This window comes from Bidens hawaiensis, unplaced genomic scaffold (genome assembly GCF_021521415.1).
Source record: "Bidens hawaiensis isolate Kalapana, Puna unplaced genomic scaffold, B.hawaiensis_p1.1 tig00007139_1, whole genome shotgun sequence".
Classification (NCBI taxonomy): domain Eukaryota; kingdom Viridiplantae; phylum Streptophyta; class Magnoliopsida; order Asterales; family Asteraceae; genus Bidens; species Bidens hawaiensis.
The window spans coordinates 236708-257986 of NW_027491492.1; the positions used below are offsets into that span (position 1 = coordinate 236708).

The window sequence follows — 21279 nt, forward strand, 5'->3', positions numbered from 1 at the left end:
TATTTATTCATGACATGAGTTGAAACAAACTATATAACCAGGTCCAAACAACTGTTCGCAACAGTCATTATGCAGGCGCGACACTCATGCGCTCCTACGTGGGACACGATGTCAAAGATAAATCCAATTTTCTCTTCTTTGGTTATTCCAACCATACAACTTCGAGCATTGATATTCATTTATCTACGTTCCATTTTGGACACTCAAATCAATATTTATACAACACATATATAAATATATTATTCATGTCCAAGTTAGTGAAAAACCCATTTTCACTAATAAATTTTTCCAACAATAAACTATTTAAAATTTTAAATACATGAAATACACTCGGCCATAGATGGTCAGTAAAATGTGATATTTTGGTCTTTTTATGGATCAATATATATTCATTAATCGTGCCCTTTTATGCAAAACTATGTGATGATGTTAAGTCCGAATTTCTTGTTTTGATGTTGCTAATTGACTAAGTACATGATCTTTGTTAATGACTCAAGTCTATTCCTGAACCCGTTATGATACGTCACCCGACCTGGCTGATCCACTCGTTATATCAAACTTATTTGGTAGTAAAAAGGCCTCAAATTCAGAGACTGCTTTAGGCCTCTGAAAAGGTTGGTTCGGCCCTGCGGTCCGGAATTACCAACAAGACATCCAGACACGGTATATTATGTGATAGGCTTACCGAGAGCGTCTTGCGGGTTTCGAAGTTCCTCCACTCTTAGTGTCACGACAGTATCCAGAGTAAGTCACAACGACCTCTAGATCATGAGAACCAGTGTTATTGGTAGATGCATACTTTTGTGTTTTCTTGATGTGCTTATTTTGGTTGTTTGTTTATATTATTTGTTTCTTTTTTTGTTGTTTATTATTAAAAATTACCAACAGCAACCAAGCCGTTCATTATTTAAAAGTTTATAAAAGAGACAACTCGCATAGCTATATACTAAACTATTAAAAGTTATAAATTTTGACAAACTATAAAGAACAAGTTATATAAACTTACACGACTTATATAGTGACCTGTACAATTTGTATACGCCTATATGAGTCGTCTAACCACAAGACAATATCTAACATCTATATGAGTAATGTAGATTTATACAACAATTGTATAGATGTCATGTATCTGAAGAATGGAGCATGGGTGTGTTTTTTAACCGTACCAGAATACCAAACCCCACCCAGCAACCCGATATCCAAATAACCCGACCCAATTAAACTTCTAACCCGAACCCGAGAACAAACAAGCGGGTCGGTATTTGGGTTGTAATATCCAATATCGGGTTGACCCGAACAACCCGAATAACCCATATAGCTAGGTTCAATGTGTTATAAGCCTAGGGTCACCAAATGTCTCATGCTTTCAAGTCTTGGTTGTTGCATGCATACATATCATCAATAATTAGTTATGGCATGCAATATTCATTCCATTCACAATTTAATTGAAAAAACCCGAAATCTCTATTGGTCATATGTAATTATGTATTGATCGGTGGTTCTTCTTCTCCATTCCTCAATCCACAGCCGCACATCACATTAATAGCATCACACAAATCCGTGAAGCACTCCTACTACGCTCTGACTTGATTATGATTTTATGAATGCTCAAATTATGGTTTTATTTATGATCTTGTAAATGATGAACTTTTATTAACTTGTTAAACTCGAAACCCGACCCGAACAACCCGACCCGAAAAATCCGAAACCCGAATAAATAACCCGAAGAACACCCCTAGAATGAAGCCCGGCCATTTACAATCGACTCCATAAAAACTTAAAACAACCCATAAAAATCACACACAATTTTAGTCCCATAGAATCTTGAAAGAAAAAAATGAATATCACACAAGAGCACAAGGGTTTATGGTGTGAAGGTACTCGTACTCAGTGTATCTTGGGTATCTGTTGAAGGCGTATCATCATACCCCTTCGAGTGGTCACACGAAGACACTCTCGGCCACATTTCAACCATCATGCTAACCACTTCTTCCATTGTTCGTTGTTGATCTCGATCTTTCGACACACAATTCTTTGCAATTCGCAACAATTGCTTCATCTCCTCAATATTATCCCCCCTCCTTAATTTCAAATCAAAAACCCCAGCCTCCAATTCCTCGGATATAACCGATTGAACCAACTTAGAAAATGACTCTTGCTTTGGATTTTGCCCGTTAAAAGCTCCAATAACAAAACCCCAAAACTATACACATCAGATTGGAATGTAACTTTGCGGTCCTTAGGATCTTCTGGGGCCCAATAACCCGTGTTCACTTGATACTCTATGGAACTTGACTCGTCAAAAAGCTTGTTGAGACCATAGTCAGACAAGGAAGCTTCGGTGTTGGTTTCTTATAATCGGAGGAGGATGTTTGAGGATTTGATGTTGCCGTGAAGTTGTCCGGCTTCATGTAGGTATTTAAGTCCCCTAGCGGCACTTAGGGCAATTCTCATACGATGGTCCCAATCGATGTGTGTTTGTCCCAAAGAAGTACTTCCTACAAAATTGTGCATGTAGAAGCTAAACGCAATGATGCAATAGTAGAAGTACTACATAACATGAGTTATAATATAAATAAGTAAATAACAATTCGTGCATTTTATTTATAGAACGTGATCATATGATAAAAGTTGGTATAAAGAAAAATAGAAACATAATAAAGACAACACATTCCAAAAGATTGTGGCAACAAATGATCGACCACATGCAAAAATGAAATCATTTAGAGCAATTATTATGCCCCCAACGTCAATTATTGTAACACCATGATTTAATTATTAGTTCAAAATAAAAAGAGAGATGATAATGAAAGAGTCAAAGAGGGTATGCATCAATATTTCCAGCAACTGTCTTTATGCGCTAAGGACATGAGAACGATGGTTAAGACTTGTGGTCTTAATAGTCTTAGGTTCAAAACCTGACTCAATGAGATTTTCTTATAGTGGTAGGTTTCCTTGGTGTTTTAGGACGAGTCAGATTTAAAGCGTTAAAATCAGTATGGACAGTATATCCCCTCTCAGAAAGTTTCACTATGATATAAGAGATAGTTTTAAACACTGTTAAAAAAAATCAATACGTCCAAATGGATACATTTTGAGCACTTATTATACCCCAAACTTATGGTATTTTGACATTGTGGGGGGGGGGGGGGTCTTTATTCACGGGTGCTTCAAAAGACCTATAATCAAATCCTATCTTTGCGGTTAAAACAATTCAATTTCAGCCTGCTTCAAGTTTCAAACGAAGAAATGCATCGTTAACGGTTAACCTTAACTTTTCAACACATAAACCTAGTCATTAACTATAGAAAGGTACAGTTCTTCATAGGTTTTTTTAAAATTATATAATTCAACCAATTTTTTGTATTCGTATGAGTCATTCGAAATTTCAGGGATGACCTTATGTTTAACGATAAAATAATAAAAGGGATTAATGATGTATATGTTAAAATGGATTAATGAATCCTAAAAAAGGGTAATTATTTTATCGTTAAACACAAATCATCCCTTTTAACATATATGTATTTTTGTATTGAAACTTTTGCAGCCAAGGTCTTTTTCTAAACAATTTGTCACATTAAAACTTTAGCATATAATTCTCTTTACAGAAATGGAGGATTTGACAATATTTTATGAGAATGTTTAGATTTTTTTTTTCTCTTTTTGGAATACTGAAGAGGTAGGTCCCAGCAGAGCCCAGTTGGTCCCGCAAGACTCACCTTGAACAGGGACGTCTGCGCAAAGGCCATCTGCTCCCGCAGGACCCACCATGCTCAGAGAACCTTACGCGCAGTACGCAAGCTGTACACGCAGGGAAAGCCTCCCAATGGTGAAGTACCCCGCCTGTTCCCGCAGTTGCGGATACAAACCATCAGGGAAGGCTACCCGTAGACAGCAGGGCTACACGCACAAGACAATAGATACTTCAGTAGTCACATGAAGGAATGAGCAAGGCGGGAACAATCCCGCCAAAATGAGCCAGTCTATGATTCTGAAAGATCTTCTGTAACCTACCAAGGTATGGATAGGACAGACAATCTGACCAGAACAGCCCATGAGCCAATCATAGGGTGACAGCTCACCGACAACAGTACGAGGAGCACCCTCTAGTACTGTTTTCACTATTAGCCGCTGCCTACTCACCAACCCTTACTGCGGGGCGTGCGCAGCCTACAGTTGGTGGAATAGTGTTACTGTTGGCCGTAACCTACTCACCAACCAGCATGGCCTGCGTATAATCCACAGTAGGTGGGACGTGCATAATCTACAGTTGGTGGAATAGTGCAGCCGACTTTGTTACTGTTGGCCGTAACCTATCCACCAACCAGTATGGCCTGTGCATAATCCACTGTTGGTAGAACAGGAATACTATTCAGCCGGCTGTACCTTCTAGGAAACCTACCTTCGGCTATAAATACTCCAACATCTTGGAATGGTAAGATCATCTGCTATCCAGTTATCTAGCAATCTCTTAATATACACTTATATTCAGAGCAATCTAGTCTGATTCTCACGCCGGAGGGTACCACAAGGAGGAACCCCCCCCCCTTCTCAGTGACGAGCTTACGGTGTTTGTTTTGCAGGTCTCCTGAAGAACAGCCTTCTCAGCTAGATCTCATCCGTGGGAAACATTACTTAACCCCCAGATTATCTATAATCTGTCCAGGGTTCACTTAGTGTTTCTTCATTGGCGCCATCCGTGCATAAAAGCTAGAACTATTTTAGTTTTTTCACAATTTCTGAAGAAATGGTTAACGTTACTCCGGTCCAAAGGCCAGTAACCGACCAAGAAACCCCGGTAACAACCCCAGCAACTGGGGGGAACACCGGCGGTTATACAATCCTTACGAACACTACCCCGACTACCCAAGCCGGGGCAAGTGCAGTAAATATTCCACTGGGGTTCACCGATACCCAGCTGGAAAAACGAACGAAGGTCCCTCGCCAAACACTAGATCAAGTGAAGGCGTGGGCCGAAGCACGGCAAAGAGAATTCCAAGCCGAATTGGATGAACGCTTGCGTTCAGTTCAACAGGCTGACGAATTCGCCAGTACTCGCCAACACCTCAATATGAGCAGTGACTGCGAGTACTCAGACGACGAGTTGGAGTCCGATACCGACGCAAACCCTCGCCATAAGGCGAAAGGGAAGAATAAGGAAACGGATGTCCAACCAAAAAGGAATTTTGGGGAAGCTTTTAAACCAATCGCGGAGAGAAACCCGCGTGACTTCTCCAAAACCTTTAGACCAACTGCTACAAATGCAGGAAAGTCAAAATTCGCAAGGGACATTGCGGAAGCAATCGCCCCGAGAAGTGCCAAACAAATGTCCAACATTGGCACTTATGATGGTCTATCCGACCCAGACGACCATTTGAACAGGTTCATTGCGGGGGCTACCGTCAGCAACTGGACGGAACCCACGTGGTGCTACATGTTCCAGATGACTCTGGTCGGAGCGGCCAGGGCATGGTTCGATCGTTTACCGATCCACCACATATATGACTGGGCGGACTTTCAGAACAAGTTCAGCCAGCACTTCAGCCAACAGAGGAAGTACACTGAAGAGCAGTGGACGATCCTCAACTGCGTGAGAGAGGAGGATGAATCTTTACTAGACTTCATCACTCGCTTCAACTCCAAAAAGCTAAGTCTCGGCAACATAAGTGAGGATCTGGTTCGCGCCGCCTTCATCCAAGGCGCCGAATACCCAGAACTTATCCTCACATTGACGGGTAAGGATGGCATGCCATCAACATGGGATGCCATCATGACGGCGGCAAAGCGCTTTGCCGAGACGGCAAAGCAACTGGGAAGGGATCTTCCCCAGAGTACACACCTCTACACGCAGAGGACAAGAGAAAACAATGTCCGGATCGCCCGGCAGAACAAAAAGAGGAGACTAGGTATTTGGCAGTCAAGGGTAAACTTTGACACCTCATCCAGCTCTCGCCCTCTTGTTGGCGGAAGGGACAACACACACCCTTCAAACCGAAAACACCGGTGGACGCCACTCACGAAGAGCGTCACAGAGATATTTGCCACGGAAAAATTGCCATGGCCAAAAGCCCCATTGATCCGGCAGAAACCTAATGCGGATCAAAGCAAATCCTGTGATTTCCACGGGACAAAGGGTCATGGTACTGAAGAGTGCACATCCTTGAAGGATATTATTGAGACATTTGTCAAGGATGGAAGACTTGCACATCTCGTGGCATCAATCAGGAAGGGAGGAAGGAATGACAACCGGTACAGAGGTAACGGACGAAAGCCCGTCGACATCAGCATCAACATGGTTCATGGCAAGGTCAGAGGAAGAAAAAGACGAGTGACAGAACCATGCGCGTGGAAGGAAGCTGAGGTGCGCTTCCCGCGAGTGCCAGGAGGCCCCAGCAAAGAAGGCCCCATCGTCATCAGAAGCCAGCTGGGGCATTACATCACTTCCCGCACTCTTGCTGACAACGGCGCTTCGTCGACAGTGATGTACAGGCAGTTCTTTGATAAGCTGGATGATGAAGACAAAGAACGCTTGGAAACGGTCTACGCTTCAATGGAAGGGTTTGACGGCAGTACAGAAACCCCCCTGGGTATCCTATCTTTCCCCGTTACTCTTACTGATGGGAATCATTCACGCACAGAAGACGTGGATTTTGTCGTGATGAAAAAGCCACACCACACGTACGACATCCTATTCGGAAGAGACGGGATGGCAAGATTCAACGCCGTGGTATCTTCAGTCCACGGCATGATGGGATGGCCAACAGCTGAGGGTGTAGCGATGATCACTGGCATTCCCCAGGTATGCATCGCATCTGTCTCATCTAAACCCAAACCGAAAAAGGCTAAACCAACCATCACCGAACCGGAAAAATGGGCCTTCAATGGCAAATACCCCGACCAGGCCGTTACCATTGGACCAACAATCGTTGATCCCACCCGCACCCTACTCAAACGCTTACTGCAGAAAAATGCTGACATCTTTGCGTGGGCACCAGCTGACATGACTGGTGTACCCCGAAGTAAGGCGGAGCATAAGCTCAAGTGCGATCCGGCTGTTACGCCAGTCGTACAAAAGCGCAGAGTAATGGGGCCTGAACAAACTAACGCGTGTAGAACCCAAGTCAAGGAACTCCTTGCCGCATGCATCGTACGCGTTAGCAGATATCAAACATGGGTTGCAAATCCCGTAATGGTACCGAAGAATGACAAACAATGGCGCATGTGCATAGATTTCAAAGATTTGAACAAAGCATGCCCCAAAGATTGTTATCCGTTACCAGAAATTGATCTTAAGGTTGATTCGTTGGTACCATTTCGCCTTAAATGCTTCTTGGATGCGTATAAGGGGTACCATCAAATCCACATGGCCGTAGATGATCAGGACAAAACCGCATTTCGGACGCCCGATGGTACATTTTGTTATAAAATGATGCCATTCGGACTTAAGAATGCAGGGTCCACGTACCAACGACTGATGGACAAAGAGTTTCATGCCCAAATCGGGAGAAACTTAGAAGTCTATATGGATGATTTGGTCATCAAAAGCCCCGAGCCAGAAGCGATGTTAAAAGACATTGAAGAAACTTTCAACACGCTCAGAAAGATAAACATGAAGCTCAACCCGAGCAAGTGTTCATTTGGGATGGAAGAAGGGAAGTTCTTGGGAGTCATTGTTACTAAAGATGGCTTCAGAGCGAACCCTGAAAAGGTCGAAGCCATTATTAAAATGGAATCACCTACCACCATCAAACAGGCTCAGACACTGAATGGACGACTAGTCGCACTTAATCGCTTTTTGGCAAACCATGCAGATAAGTCGTTTCCTTTCGTGTCAACATTGAGAAACTGCTTAAAGAAAACGCACTTCCGCTGGACACCAGAAGCGGAAGCAGCTTTTCAGGAGATTCGGTCACGCCTGATCGAACTCCCAACACTTACAGCACCACAAGCGGGAGAAGAGTTAATCCTATACCTTTCCGCAACAGATAGAGCAACCGGGGCAGTCCTGCTAATAGAACGAAAAGGCATCCAGATGCCAATCTATTATGTTAGCCGTGTACTAACAGACGTAGAAACCCGGTACTCTACCCTCGAAAAATTGGTCTTAGCACTCATACACGCTTCACGCAGGTTAAGACGATATTTCCAGGGACACCCAATCACCATTCTCACCAACTTCAAACTCTCAAACGTTCTAGGCAAACCCGAATTATCGGGACGTCTAGCCAAATGGGCAATTGAATTGGGAGAATATGCAATTAAGTACAAGCCAAGACCAGCCATAAAGGGCCAGGTCCTGGCCGATTTTATTGCAGAAGTCCCCGCTTCGCGGGAGAAAGAGTGCCAGGAGGAGGCTCAACCCTCCCTAGCACAGGACATCAATGATGTCTGGCGACTCTACACTGATGGAGCAGCCAGTAACGAGGGTTCAGGCGCAGGGTTAAAATTAACCAACCCAGCAGGCCAAGAATATACTTACGCTATTCGGTTGGATTTTCCAAGTACGAATAACGAAGCCGAATATGAAGCATTCTTGGCCGGTTTAAGAATTGCGCGTAAGATGGGAGTGAAAAACTTGGAAGCCCACGTGGATTCCATGCTGGTGGCCAACCAAATAAATGGGACGTACACGGCTGTGAACGACACAATGGCCCTGTACCTCGCCCAGGCAAAAACCCTTATGCGTGATTTTAGTGATTGTAAAGTCATACACGTCAAGCGCAGCGAAAACAAATCTGCGGATGCGTTAAGCAAGCTTGCATCACTAGCCTTCACCCACTTGGGAAAGGACATCCGCATTGAACTCCTCGAAGCACCATCAGTCCCGCACAAGGAAATTTGTGTCATCCAAACCGGTACAGAAACGTGGATGACACCAATAATAAATTACCTTGCAGCAGGAACACTACCAGAGTCAAAAACACAGGCAAGAAAACTACGCTGTAAAGCACTGAATTATCAGCTCGTCAACGACATCCTTTACAGACGTAACTTTCTTGGCCCACTCTTGAGATGCGTGGACAACCAAGATGCTGACTACCTCCTAAGGGAAGTACACGAAGGCATCTGTGGAGTACACGCAGGTCCTCGCGCTGTTGTAGCCAATCTAAACAACGCGGGATACTTTTGGCCGGGGATGCATACGGATGCACTGGCATACATCAGAAAATGCAGGTCTTGCCAGCTTTACGCACCCAACACGCACCGCCCGAGGAATGAACTTGTTCCAGTCACTTCTTCATGGCCATTTCAGAAGTGGGCCATCGATGTGACAGGCCCATTTCCTACAGCAGCAGGAAATGTTCAGTTCCTAGTGGTAGCCATCGACTACTTCACCAAGTGGATAGAAGCAAAACCTTTAGCCCAAACAACTGCGAAACATATCAAAAAATTTATTTGGGAATTTATTATTTGTCGTTTTGGACTTCCACAGAATTTGGTGAGCGATAACGGCACCAACTTTGCTGACAAGAAGCTACAACAGTGGCTAAAAGAACTTCAAATCACCCACACCTTTACCTCAGTGGCACACCCGCAAGGTAATGGTGAGGTGGAAAGAGCAAATAAGAGCATCGTCGAAGGCATCAAGAAGAGGCTATCGGAACACAGATCCGGCTGGGTGGACGAGCTTCCGCACGTCCTTTGGGCAAACAGAACGCTGAAGAAGGCCAGTACGGGAGAAACCCCGTTCAGCCTCACTTATGGCACTGAAGCCATGGTCCCGGTCGAAATTGGTCTACTCTCGCCAAGGGTCTTGATTCAGCCAGAAGACAATGATGCGGAAAGACGGTTGGATCTTATGCTAACCGAGGAACGCAGAGACTTAGCCGCAGTGCGTGAAGAGAACTACAAACGACAAATGCAAAAGTACTACAACACGCGGGTAAAACTCTGCAACTTCAAGATAGGAGACTACATACTGCGTAACAACGAGGCTTCAAACCAAGAGCGCCCGGGAAAGCTGGCCCCGGTCTGGGAAGGGCCATACATTATCAAAGAAGTCCTGGGAAAGGGCGCATACCGGCTCGAAAGGCTCGATGGCACTCCCATCCCAAGAACATGGAATGGAGCTCAATTACGCAAATGTTATATGTAGATCAATTCCAAAATTTGTAAAGAAAAGGCCTAGAGCCACTTCTAATGGAAATGATTCTCCTTTCATAATGTGTTTACCTTTATACTTATGAACTTCCCACTGGTGCCGGTATTTACCGCATAAACGGGGAGAAGTAAGTCGTTACGTGTGGAAGGCGGCAAAACCCGCATAAACACAACGTTAAAAATAAGGGAAACCTACACGCAGGTATGATGTAAGTAAAGTTTAGCCATCTTTGTAAGTGCAAATGACGGTCTTACCCGCACAATCACGAACAAGGAAGCAAAACTTCAACCTATCATCTACCACGTTCAAAGGTTATCCTAAAAAAAAAAAATAAAAAAAAAATAAAAAAGGTGAGGAAAACCTACACGCAGGTCAGATATGGGTAAAGTTTAGCCATCCTACTAAGTGCAAGTGACGGTCATACCCGCACAATCACGAAAGAGGAAGCAAAACTTCACACCTATTATCTACCACGTTCAAAGGTTAACTTATCCTCAAATAAGGTAAACCTACACGCAGGTCAGATGGTAAAGTTTAGCTATCCTACTACGTGCAAGTGACGGTCCTACCCGCACAATCACGGAAGAGGAAGCAAAACTTCACACCTATCTACCACGTTCAAAGGTTAACTTATTCTAAACACTTGGAAAATTGCTAATTTAAACTTATGTAAGTCATAACGTTTATAAAGCAAGGAATCCAATGAATCAAGCGGTCTTAGCCGCGCAAAGATTTACATTTCATAAATATTCGTTACAAGAATGGCCGGGTAACTACCCGCCTACAAGAAAGTAAATCTATACAAACTAAATCTATCCTAGTAGCGGGAAGGGATCTTCAGGATCAGGCTTCAGGGCCACTTCCACTTGGACCAGCGCCGTCAGTAGAGCGTAGCTGTTCAAGGTAAGCCTTAAGGATAGGTAGCCCGTCATCAGCAGCAGCAATTTCATTCACCTTCTCCACCACCGGATGCGGGAAGGCGGCGTATTGATTTACTGCTTGGTCATATATGGCTTCGGTATCTACATTGTACAAAGGGAAGTTGGATGGCGGGACGCCTTTCTCAACAAACCCTAGACCAAGCAGGAAGCCGACCCGTTCCCCATCCTCGTGAGAAGCGTTGAGGGCTGCGCTCATTGCATCGTCGTAGGATGTCTCTGAGAAGACCCGATGCACAACCTACATAAGAAAATATACAAGTGTCAGCACCCTATCTACAAAGAAAAGCGCGTGAAGACATGAAGATAGACATACCTGAGACAACGCTTCTCGAAGAAGCCATTCCTTGGCAACCAGAGCTTCTTTAAGGGCGGCTTGAGCTTGGGTGCAGGCGCGTTCGGCTTCGCTTTTATTAAGATTGGCAAGTAGAACTTCCTTTGCGGCAGCCTCTTCGACGCCCTTAAGCTTCCGCTCGGTATGGTCAAGCACGCCCCTCTGGTCCAAGATCTCCTGGAGCTTCTTGGCATCTTCCATCGCCAAGGCATCATGAGCACGTTGGAGAGCCTCTAATTTGGCCTTGAGCTCCTCATTCTCCACACGCAAAGGCTCAGCAACGGCTTCAGCCTTGGTGGCCCTCTCGGTTGCGTTCCTCGCAGTCTCCTTAGCCAGCCGAAGCTGTTCGTTAACAGCTTGGGCAGCCTTGGAGCGGGCCTCGAGTCGCGCTTGAACCTCAACCTCGAGGGCCTTGAAGGCCTTCTCCTTCTCCGCAGCAGCTGCGGACAGCTTTTGGTTCTCCTCCCGAAGAGCCCGCGCTTGGGATACTTCCTTGGCGCGAGCTGCTTTCAACTTGTCGTTTTCACGACAAAGCAGCTCGACGCGCGGCTGCATCCGGGCTTGGAGAACTCGAAGCTCGTTGGTTAGCCTACCCTCCTGGTAGCTAGCCATGGCTTCCCCCAACGCACCATGGGGAGCAGCGTGGCGAGCCCATTCCACGCACTCCACAGGGGTACGAAGGGTTGTTCCTCGGCGTATGTTCCATTGCGGAACATACACTTCATTGGAATCCGAAACTGCAGAAAACAAAAAGCAGTTAGGAAAAGATGATAAAATATATAAGTGAAAAAGGGCCAAAGGAACCCTACGCACCTGTAGGGTCAATTACAGGCCGATAGCCACCGAACCCATCACCTGAACCCAATGGAAATCCATCTAAGAGGTCAGGCAGATGGGAAGGTGGCGGAAAGATGCGAGAAGCCCCACACGTACCTGAGGGACCGGCCGTCGTTGCCGGGGGCATGGTAGCAGCCGCCGTGGTCGCCGCCGCGGTCGCTGCCGCAGAATCCGCGGCAAAAGTAACCGCCGGCTCTGTGAAGGATGCTGTAAAAATCGCACTCACAGCCGGCGGTGACGTCATCTCGGCTGGAACAGTCGGCTCAGAATGAGCAACTGAACCAGCGGAAGCAGGCGCAGGCGCCTGGGTCGACGCCTCAGGTAGGCTGACCAAGCCTACCGTCATTGGCGGAGAGGTAGTACTCGGCCCCTCACCCTGGAATGCGCCAACATCCACACCTGCGTAAAGAAGAAAAGTGTTAAAAAGACTTGAAGATTAAACTACGAAGATAAAAGCTAAGAGAGTTGTACTTACGGGTTTTCTTGAGCTTGAACGTACGAACGGGCGGGGACGAACCCGATGGAGCCGGTCTCTTGATGCCGGTCACCGTCGTCGTCATTGGTTCTCCGGAGGTAACAGTCGTAGCCTCCGGAACAGTGGTCTTCTCACCACCGGGGTTCCCCGCCACCTCTTCACTATCTGACTCAGTGTCAGATAGGAGCACTGGATCGGCTGTGGAGGCCGCCTTCTCCTTCCCTTTCCCGCCGGCAGCCCTCTTCTTCCGCACTAACGGAGGACCATCTGCGGATTCCTCAGAAGAAGACAGGATGTAAGGAATTCCAGCAGCGGGTACAGCACTGAGGGGTGGAGGAGAGAATAACGCCTTACCTGGCCGCCGGTGGCTCAGGATCTCGTGGCCCAGCGGATAGACCTCCACAAACCGATCCGCTGTTTGCTCCAGGATGGGCAACTCGTTCTCGTCAAGAGCACGAGTACCCACCCGCACAGGATCGTCAGCTTCCCGCGGGTACAGGAGCGACTCCAAATTGTTCCCCTCTGAAAGAAAAGAAACAGTTAGAAGACAAACTCATATCAGGAAGAAAGACAAGACATACCATAAGGAGTAGAGTTCAAACCGTATTCGAGAAGGATGGGAACCTGAGACGCATCCTTCCATACCCGGCTCATCCCCAGCATCACCATCCCGGACTCCGCAAACCGGTAAACCGGAGATTGGACCCGGGATATCTTTGCAAACCATTCCGCCTCCTGGTAGTTGGTGGCGTGGTGGCTCGGAATTGCTTGGCCATTTTTAAACTTCATGGCAATGGGGATGGCGCGGGCAGAAATGTAGAACTCCCGCTTCCACGATCGGAGACTGCGCTCGGTCGCGCAAATCTTCAAACCTTTGATCCGGGTTGTCAGGGTGTACCACCCCTGGATGCACCTCCAAGTATAGAAGGTCATCAGGCGGTCCACATAGGGCTCAATGCCCAGAATCCGGCACACCCACTCGAAATGGCGAATCTTGGCGATCGCCATGGGGTGCAACTCGGTCAGATGAACACCGTGCCTCTCAAGGACACGGTAAACAAACTTTGTCAATGGGAACCTAAGATTCCCATAGACAAAGAATGCTGCATAAACCCCGATCTTGCCTCTGGGGGCATCGTACACGGTCTGATGGGGTTCAGGAAACTCAGGCTCGAAAGGATCGAGCATGAACTTCCTAACAACATACCGGTACTGATCGCCGGGCAGAGCACACTGGCACTCACCAGCAGTACTCCTGTCATCGGTGGTAGACTCGAGATCATGTGAAGACATCTTGCAGAAAGAGCGATTTCAGGAAAATGCTTGCCTGAAAAGGGGAGTATTTGCCGGAAATCGCTAAGAAGAAGAGAAGGGTGAAGGTGTGAATTAAAAAGGACCCTCTCCCCCTTTATATACTAATCGCAATTAATGCGGTGAATTTAATGCGGAGGAGAGAGAAATCGAGGGTGCAATGAAACTATGACGCGTGGCAAAAAGCAAGCTGGCAACAGCTGTAAAAAGGACGCGTGCCAGAAATTTCGCGGCCACGCGCCCGAAAAATCGCGCCCACGCGCCTGAAAAAGCGTCTGGAATGACCATGTACTGTCACGTCACCATAACTTCCTGCACGTCCTGACACAGTCAGAAGAAACCGTCGCACGACGTTTCAGATGTTTGGACTGTTCTTATCCTCACCAACCTTTCGAATTTCAAAATTCAAAATTCAAAAAGATTCAAAAGTAAGCGGGAAAATACCCCTTACCTTGGCAACCAAGTAACCATAAGACGGATGCGGGTACAGTGTTAAGGCAAAACCCTTCACATACCTAGCACCCGCAGGAAATTGAAGCCAAGAATACCCCGGCAACAAAGTAACTATAAGACGGGTGCGGGTACAGTGTTAAGGCAAAACCCTTCACATACCTAGCACCCGCAGGGAATTGACGCCAGGGATACCTTGAAAGTAAAGTAACCGTAAGACGAGCGCGGGTACAGTGTTAAGGCAAAACCCTTCACATACCTAGCGCTCCGCAGGGAATTGAAACCAAGAAGGATCTTCTGGGCAATGCTTGCGGAAACGGAAATAACATCCCCGCATAGCGGGAACGTCGAGAACTACATTGTTTGAGGCTCCAGGATGGAATTGGTGGTTTAAACATAATTGATCACTATGTTCAAAACCACTAAAACCTCAAGGAGAATCCACACAAGTGAGACTCAACGCTCCTGACTTGCGAGAAGGTTACATACCTACCCGCATCATACCCAAAGATCAAGCAAAAAAAATCGGGAATTTTTGCAAGTGACATTAGGAAACCCGCGGGAAGAATCCCCACGGAGAACCTTAAAACTAAAAACCCTTTTCAAAACCCCTTACTTAAAGTCCAAAAGTTCACCTCACCTTATTAAACATTCATGAGAAGAACATTGGACTGGGGGGACTTGAAGAGGTAGGTCCCAGCAGAGCCCAGTTGGTCCCGCAAGACTCACCTTGAACAGGGACGTCTGCGCAAAGGCCATCTGCTCCCGCAGGACCCACCATGCTCAGAGAACCTTACGCGCAGTACGCAAGCTGTACACGCAGGGAAAGCCTCCCAATGGTGAAGTACCCCGCCTGTTCCCGCAGTTGCGGATACAAACCATCAGGGAAGGCTACCCGCAGACAGCAGGGCTACACGCACAAGACAATAGATACTTCAGTAGTCACATGAAGGAATGAGCAAGGCGGGAACAATCCCGCCAAAATGAGCCAGTCTATGATTCTGAAAGATCTTCTGTAACCTACCAAGGTATGGATAGGACAGACAATCTGACCAGAACAGCCCATGAGCCAATCATAGGGTGACAGCTCACCGACAACAGTACGAGGAGCACCCTCTAGTACTGTTTTCACTATTAGCCGCTGCCTACTCACCAACCCTTACTGCGGGGCGTGCGCAGCCTACAGTTGGTGGAATAGTGTTACTGTTGGCCGTAACCTACTCACCAACCAGCATGGCCTGCGTATAATCCACAGTAGGTGGGACGTGCATAATCTACAGTTGGTGGAATAGTGCAGCCGACTTTGTTACTGTTGGCCGTAACCTATCCACCAACCAGTATGGCCTGTGCATAATCCACTGTTGGTAGAACAGGAATACTATTCAGCCGGCTGTACCTTCTAGGAAACCTACCTTCGGCTATAAATACTCCAACATCTTGGAATGGTAAGATCATCTGCTATCCAGTTATCTAGCAATCTCTTAATATACACTTATATTCAGAGCAATCTAGTCTGATTCTCACGCCGGAGGGTGGTCACAAGGAGGAACCCCCCCCCCCCCATTCTCAGTGACGAGCTTACGGTGTTTGTTTTGCAGGTCTCCTGAAGAACAGCCTTCTCAGCTAGATCTCATCCGTGGGAAACATTACTTAACCCCCAGATTATCTATAATCTGTCCAGGGTTCACTTAGTGTTTCTTCAAATACTTTAAGGAAAACTCTACAGTACTAACTTATTCTAAATTCAGTGATAAATAAAAGACCAAAAGACGAAGAAATTACCATGAAGTCGATCATATAGACTACCATCAGGCATGTAATCATAAACAAGCCATTTCTCATGTTTTGAATAATAATAAGCTCTCAATGGAACCACATTTTCGTTCTTCATCTTCCCCAAACTCTCCATTGTTGTCCTGAATTCGTTTGCGGTCACCATGACATCTATGATCAATCTTTTCACGACCACCGTTGTGTTCTTCCCCTCGAGTACCTGTTTGTACGACCTCCCAACACTCCCTTCTCCAAGAACTACCGCGGACGCAATCAACAAGTCATCCAAATCAAGACGGTAAATCCCCTCATTCAACACCACAATGTTGTTTCTCTCCTTGTATAATATTATAGGTTTTGGAGGTTGTTTGGTCTGCTGGTGTATCTTGTTCCGTGCAAAGCATACGAGAATCAATACCAGCAGACCAGACCCAACCGAAATACCTATTATTTCAGGTGTCTTTTTAGGGTTTTTCAATGGTTCATGATCAATATGACACAAGGGTGGATACGAACTAATGCATACATTTTTAGAAGGAGAACCGCAAAGGAAAACATTTTTGGAGAATAAATTTTTTGGAAACTTAGAAAGCGAACGTGGAATTGAACTATTTAGTTTATTAAACGACACGTTAAATATGCTTAACTTCTTTGCATTTATGCACGGGAGCTGGCCAGTGAAATTGTTGTCACTTAAGTCGAGGCGAATAAGATCGGGGAAGTTGGAGACACCTGAAGGGATGGTGCCCGAAAAGTTGTTATTATTTAGTGAAAGGTGGGTAAGGGAAGTGAGGTTGGTGAAATCCGTAGGGAGCTCACCTGAGAGGCAGTTAGCGCGAAAGGATAACCCCCGAAGGTTAGTTAAACTTCCAATCGTTTGAGTGGTATGCTTCTGTAACATCCTAAAATTTATAATGTTGAATAAAGAAAGTTACGTTTAGTGATTTCGCGTTATTAATTAATTAATATCGAGTAAAGAACGGATCATGGATTTAGATTAATTGAGATGGGTTAAATGAGAATGGGCCTTAGGTCCATGGGCTTTAAGGGATATAAATATCCCCTAAACCAACCTAAAACCATAAACCCTCATTTCATTTCCATCATAATCTCTACACACTCCAAACACACACACACACCATAAACGAGCAAGACCCGAGAGAGAGTAAACGTTAGTTGGTATTAGATCTTATTACACGAGATCTGGAGTGCATAAACAAGCTAACCAAGATCGAACGAGCGCTAAAGGTATGTTCTTGACCTTTAAAGTTTACGTAGTATTGAACGTTTTTACTTAAAGGTCCAAGCTTTATAGTATATACGGGATATATATACGACCGAAAACGGTTAGGGAACGTAGTGGGTGATGTCGAACCATAACAAGGGTATTAAAATCGCCAAAATGCTTGATAAAAACCAAACCCGTAGCTGAACTGGGCAACTTCGCCTGCGAACTGGGCAACTTCGCCTGCAAAAGCTTAACTTCGTCTTCAAAGCTTAACTTCGCCTTCAAGGCCTAACTTCGCCTACGGCCAAGTTCGCCTAACTGGTAACTTCGCCTAAGGCCGAGTTCGCCTAATTGATAACTTCGCCTAAGGCCGAGTTCGCCTAATTGATAACTTCGCCTAAGGCCAAGTTCGCCTAACTGATAACTTCGCCTAAAGCTAAGTTCGCTTAAGGTTCAACTTTGCCTAAAGTTAAGTTCGCTTAGAAAATAACTTAAAAACCTAATGGAAAATGTGTTAAGACAGTTAAGACAGCTCGACCCCAGCCAGGGGCTCTGCCCCTTGGACCCTGCTAGGGGCTGCCGCCCCTAGACCCCGCTGCCAGGGGCGCTGCCCCCGGACCCCGTTCGTTGTGGGTAGTAGTTAAGACTAGAAAGATGATATGAGTAGTGATAGTTAATTGATACGTATACTTGTTATACAGTCAGCCGTGCACAACTGAAGAAAGGGATTACGATTAACGGTGAACGTAACCGTGTTCAGGTGAGTTTCTAGCCCCATTTATGTGTTATGTTTTCGGGGCTGTGTGCATACTCAATATGTTTGTTAATACGCTTATCCTAAGAGATAAGTGTATGTCTTATGTGGATAATGTGAAATGTATGAATGATTGCTTGATGGTACGTGAACGATTTTCGGATATTGCACGTACTGTCAGGTTGTAACGCTATGTATAAGGTAAGTATGATATGTATGCTTATGTGTATGAACGTCATAAAGTTAATAAAAGAAGGAAATGATGGTTGTATGGTTGTATGGTTACGAAAAGGGTACCGAGCCCTAATAATACTCGAGGTATGATGTATGGTTGTATGGTAACGAAGAGGGAATCGAACCCTACTAATATTCGAGAACTAGGGAACCAAACCCTACTAATATTCGAGAAAAGAGGGTACCGAGCCCTAATAATACTCGAGGTATGATGTATGGTTGTATGGTAACGAAGAGGGAATCGAACCTACTAATATTCGAGAACTAGGGAACCGAACCCTACTAATATTCGAGGAAAGAGGGTACCGAGCCCTAATAATACTCGAGGAAAGAGGGTACCGAGCCCTAATAATACTCGAGGAAGGAGGGTACCGAGCCCTAATAATACTCGAGGAAGGAGGGTACCAAGCCCTAATAATACTCGAGGAATGTAGGGCGTAATGCTCTTTATAACGTAAGATATGAAAGTAAGTTAATACAAAAGAAAGTATGAAAGTATGAATGAAAGAATATAAGTTTATGTGTATTGTATAGTGTATGATTAACTAGAACTCACTCAGCGTAGCTGACTTTTAGTATGCACGCAGGTGAGTAGGATGAGGCAGCTCGCTTGAGGAGACACGTGGCACTGAACAAGAGGCTGGCATCGGAAGACTCAAGACGTTTAAGTTTAATGTTTCGTTTATTTTGAAGGACAAAATGATGTTTTAAGACAAGACGTGTTTTGTTATGAAAAGTTTTATGAAAGCTTTTATATTCCACGAATGTTTTAATTAACTCTGATATTTAGAACTGCGTTTATGAGTAAATCCAACACGAAAGTAGGGCTACCGGTAACGGGGCCTTACAGCTTCCGACGAGGCTCCTCCCGGGTAACTGAAGGTAGAAGACAGTTTGGCTGTTGTTGTCACAAGTAACGCCTTTCCAAGAGCAAGCGGGTTCGGAAGTGTTCCAAGTAGTGTTGTTGGGAACATTATGGAAGAAGTCGATGAGCGCTTTCCTCTCTTCGGCAATTAGCATATTATCAGGTTTTGTTTTGGGTTCAGGTTCGGGTTCGGGTTCGAGTTTCACATGATCACTACACTCGTTTTGTAGTGGGAGAACAATAAGAAGTGAAAATAGGAAAAAGGCTACCAAAGACATGAGGTGGATGTTGTTTGATAAGATAGTGAGTACTAAGGTTTAAAGGGGGATACTTATATAGGGAAAAGGCCTAGCCTGTCCATTAATGTTTTGCCAAAGCTAACCACGTTAAATCCTGACAACTCGACGATTTTTAATTATTAACTTGACGGGAATTTTAGTCTATCAGATTACGCCACCTGACATAATATCGTCGATTTGGCAATTTTATTAACAAAATGTCTCCGGTGGTCTGCCCAGTTGTTTGGTGGACTCACAGCTGCGTCCTCGTTGGGTTTTTATTGATCAATTTTTATATATATTTTTTAAAATCGTTTGCCGCTAGGACTTTGACACAACAATTTTATGTTGCATGACTTTCCTTAATCGTTGAGGCTCTCATGACGACATGTAGGAGCAGCAAGTGACCCAAGCGATTCATCACAAATCGTGTAGATGCGATTTTCAAACATTTGGCACACCACACAAGGCTCATATATGCTCGACTCTTTTTGGACTATATTTTTAAAGCTTAAACTCAGTTTGTAATTACACTTTGAAATTCGAGACTGAGTCGGGTTAGACTCATTCCTTTATATGTTAAAGAGTCATACTCGTGTTACACATACTTAAACCACTAGATTAATCAACATATCAATGAATTTTGATGACTAAGTACATTCCAAGGAGGTCATTGTTGGGATGTTATAGTGGAGCTATTCGAAAGATAAGATTGGGTTAAAAGGGCACAAAATGATGTTAATGGAACGGATGATGCGTTTCGTTTTGGGAGCACATATACGGATAGGAAAAGTGGAATCGCATGCCATTATGAGATATGAATGCAATGCAAAATTGTTGGAAGGAAGGGTTGGCGTTGTGACATCAAAATTGTTTTATCTTAAGCTCAAATTATGTATCCAGTAGCTTTCTACTTTAAAGACCTTAAAATGTTTTGAAATGATTTCGGAGGACACTTTAAAGCTTATGGTTGCAAAATATCTAGAAACCGGTGCAATTGTGCCAACTACGACTCCGATAAATTGTACTATGAGGATCACTATCATGGACCAACTATAATCCGAGTTACAATCCTTCTCCAAAATAGAATTAATCGTCCAGGATATCGTAAGATGTGTTAGATAGTGGTTAAAACACATATTACCCCAGAAGCAGACGTGGTACGAAAGCAAACTGTCATGATGGTTGAATGTCTTTTAAAGCTGTTTCATGCCGTTGTTGGTATTTCGATTCTATAATCTGTTTGGATTTTAGAATCGCTAAAGATGAACATACATGTACTATCAACGATACAAGTAACAAAGCCACATAAATGTTAGCTAGTATTGTACTGCGATGTTTACTTGCGCCCAATGATGTAACATCATATTTAGGAACAATATACTTAGGGCCTGTTCGTTTCAAGGATTTGTAAGAAATTATAAGGAATGAGATTTTAAATCTCATGAATTGATATGTTCGTTTCATTAAATGAAAGAATGGGAATGGAAACTAAATACCATCAAATCCCACATTTCATGGGATTTTAAAATCCCACCTATTTGAACGGATTGTTAAGGATTTTCTTATTAACAATAAAAACCCCTCCAAAATAAATTCAAAAAAATTAATAAAAAAATCATAACTCAAAATATAAATCAAAAACGAAAAATGTAAAAAAACTAAAACGTTTCCGTCTTTGCCCTCGTTCTTACAAAAAA

The 21279-nt window shown here is 44.6% G+C and overlaps 1 pseudogene across 1 annotated transcript; it reads right to left on the minus strand.

Moving 5' to 3' along the window:
* Nucleotides 1-344: 344 nt before the first annotated feature.
* Nucleotides 345-20903, minus strand: LOC143634682 (putative inactive receptor kinase At2g26730; annotated as a pseudogene). The gene is made up of 3 exons (XR_013153902.1): nt 19268-20903; nt 16230-17109; nt 345-2498 (listed from the first exon to the last, which is right to left on the minus strand). The product of XR_013153902.1 is annotated as a putative inactive receptor kinase At2g26730 (transcript).
* Between the last annotated feature and the right edge of the window lie 376 nt (nt 20904-21279).